This window comes from Orycteropus afer, unplaced genomic scaffold (genome assembly GCF_000298275.1).
Source record: "Orycteropus afer afer isolate SDZICR_OR568_19922 unplaced genomic scaffold, OryAfe1.0 scaffold00081, whole genome shotgun sequence".
NCBI lineage: Eukaryota > Metazoa > Chordata > Mammalia > Tubulidentata > Orycteropodidae > Orycteropus > Orycteropus afer.
This window is the reverse complement of record NW_006921668.1, coordinates 2,652,014-2,655,362: the sequence shown is the minus strand read 5'-3', so window position 1 is coordinate 2,655,362 and position 3,349 is coordinate 2,652,014.

Sequence of the window (3,349 nt, the reverse complement as noted above, 5' to 3'; positions counted from 1 at the left end):
CTCTCCCAGCCCACCGTCCCTCGGCCAACAGTCTCTCACAGTCTCTTTCCCAGCAGTGCTGGTCCCTCGGTGTCTCACTCAGCAATGCCTGTCTCTTGCATCTCTTTCCCAGCAGTGCATGTCTCTTTCTGGATGCGTGTCTCTTTCAGCAGCACGTCTTCCTCAACCAGCAGTCAGAGAGAGAATTCTGCCTCTAGGAGACCTCCTTTTGAGCCCGGCAGAGTGGTCAAACTAGCCAATCATAGCATCAGAACTCTAAGCATCTGAGAGAGACTGGATACCTCCCAGAACATTGTTTTGTGCCACTCCCAACAGAAATACTCCAGGTGGACACCTTCAGCAATCAGGAGCTCCTCAGGTGCTCATAGCAAATCCCACCTTGGAGTTTACAAAGACTTATGGGTAGAAAAGCCACACAAAGTAATATGCTACAGTGCAGTCATATATATTTCTTAGACTTTCTTCATTTTTCATTCTTTTTTTCTGATTGTTCCTCTAACATGATAATTAAGAGATTTTTCTTCAATTTTGCTTTCCACTGATTCAATTCTAATTCTTTACCCTTCCAATATGCTACTTACTTCTGAAATTTTAATATTAATTTTCTGAATTTCTGTTTGTTGGTTCTTCTTTTTTTTCTCAATTTATTCTTATATTTTTTTAAGAAACTTCTAGAGTTTTTCTGTGTTTTCCTTGATTTTATGATTTCCTTGTTTTATCACTTTTCCCCTTTATCTATTTCTTAATCTTGTGAAGTGTCCTATGTACCACTCTTTAGAATTCTTTTTCTTGTAGTTCCAATAGAATTTTTTCCTCTGGAAGATTTTCTGGCCCTATAATATGATCATTTGTTTTAGCCATCTTGTCCTTTGTTTTACTGTGTAATTAGAAATTGTCTCTGAGACATTATGATGTTATTTTATTAATTTGTTGATTTTATATTGATTTGTTTTACCTTGACTTTTTGTTTTAATATATACAATAGTATATCTGTCTAGTCTTCCATCTTAGCCACCATCCAAGAAAAATAATTCTTATTACTAATAAAGTAAACAAAGTAAATCAACTTACAGTTTGTATAATAAAATCCACTGTAAGTATACCTACAGACAATTAGTGTCTAATTGTCTAATTAATTATCTAATTGTGGTTTGTAACCATCAATTGTTGCTGATGGTTCAACAAGAAGAATAGCTAGAAACTGTGTTGTAGGAATGATGGTTTACTCTGAAGATGAGTACTATGTAGGAAGGAAATAACTCTTACTAGGAGGACATAACTACTAAAGTAAGTCAGGCTAATCTCACGGAATCGCAGAGTGCATAATAGCATTCCTAAATCCAGAAAGGAGTGTTCCAGAGAATGGATGAAAACACTTTGCTTCCTCTCTTTTCCTTTTTTTGACCCCTCTATTTTTTCTCATGAACATGAACCTTGAGCAGCTTGAATAGTTTCTGAATAAAATATGAGGACTAGAAAGCACAGTGGAGGTCAAACAAGCACAAAGGAGATACAGATATGAAGATATACTGCCTATTACATGTTCTTTGAATCAATCAGGAATCTCCATGCATTTGATAGTGAATGAAGAATACAGTAAGTTTCATGATGTGAGGAGACATTTCTGTTTGTCCTACCATTGTATTCCCAAGGACTTAGCACATTTTCTGGTACCGAATAACTATTGGATTGGTGGAGATGACTGAAAGTACCACAGGTTGCTAAAAGAACTAACAAATCTGTCCTGGAAGAAATGCCACTGGAATGCTCCTTGGAAGTGAGAATGGCCAGACTTCATCTTACCTACTATGGTCATGTTGTCAGAAGGGACCGTTACCTAGAGAAAGATATCGTACTCAGTAATGTGTATGGTCAATGAAAAGGGAGAAAGCCCTCAATGAGATGGATTGACACAGTGGCTGCAATGATGGACTCTGGTATGGCAAGTATTGTGGGGCTAGCGCAGGACTGGGCAGTGTTTCATTCCATTGTACATAGGGTTCCTATCAGAAGAAGCCAAATAGATGGCACCTAATAACAACAGTAACTATTTAGTGAATGAATGACAATGACAAGATTTTTCTGATGTAAAAGAAAACAAAGTACAAGGAGATGGTGATTGGTCTTGCATTCGATCAGTTATTTTCTGCTCTGTTTCAGTCTTACTATCTACTTCCCCAAGGACTCATGCTAATTTGTGTTTTCAGACTCATATGATATGTTTGACTAGTTAGTTTCTTTTTATCTACAATCCTCAAATAACCTAAGATAGAAATATATAATATCTATTATATGTCCATAGTTAGTGATCTATAAATACTTGGAATATTGAGTTGAGGAGCTGTCACCATTAATAATAATTCAGAAATATACCCAATAAAAATCATGCCAACTGTCATTAATTCAAGGACTGGTTTATCTATTCAGGGATTGTCAAGTCTCCATGTTGCTATTCCTTTGACTTATTAGACAGGTTTTTTTAGGATTAATACAAAATTAAAATGGCTTATTAGCATGTGGGCATAAAAATACTGGTGTCAATAATTTTATAAAAAGTCATTGAATAAGATGATGAGGCAAGTGGTAAAATGCATTGCTGACTTTTTTGAAGCTTGTTATCAGTCCTTTGCCATGGTAAGACAAAACGACAGACAAGTTTGTCTCCCTGTTGGAAACCTCTCATAACACCTTTACCTGGGTCCCTGCAGCTGACTGTTCCTCTGTCCAGGTTCCTAGGCCTTTTAATCCCCTTTCTCCCACTCTCCCACCCTGCTGCTTTGGGTGTGCCTGGGTTCTCTGCCTCACCTGGACCCCTGTGGCTGACTACTCCTCTGTCTGCGTTCCTGGCTTTTAATCCCCTTTCTCCCTCTCTCCATCCTGCTGCTTTGGGTGTGCCTGGGTTCTCTCTCCAGTGGGATGCACATATGCATATGGTGCACATGGTGCACAGGTATCAGTCCAGCTTACAGACTGAGACAGACTAGGAAGAAGGAAAAAGCCATCCACTTCTCAAAGAATTGGCCAGGGAAAACCTTATGAATAGCAAAGAAACACAGTTTGATACATTACCGCACAACATTATGAATAGGCTGGTTAGGTTAGAAGGCTCTCGAAATAGGACTGGGAAAGAGCTGCATCATCTGAGTAAGCCCAGCCTTACTCATATGGAAAAGAGAAAGCTTTCGAGACCTTCGTTTACTGATGTGGCACCACTCAAATTGAAGAGAAACAGCTGGAGACATCCTTTAATCATTGGAACATGGAATGTATGAAGTATGAATCTAGGAAAATTGGAAGATGTAAAAAATGAAATGGAACGCATAAAGATTGATATCCTTGGCATTAATGA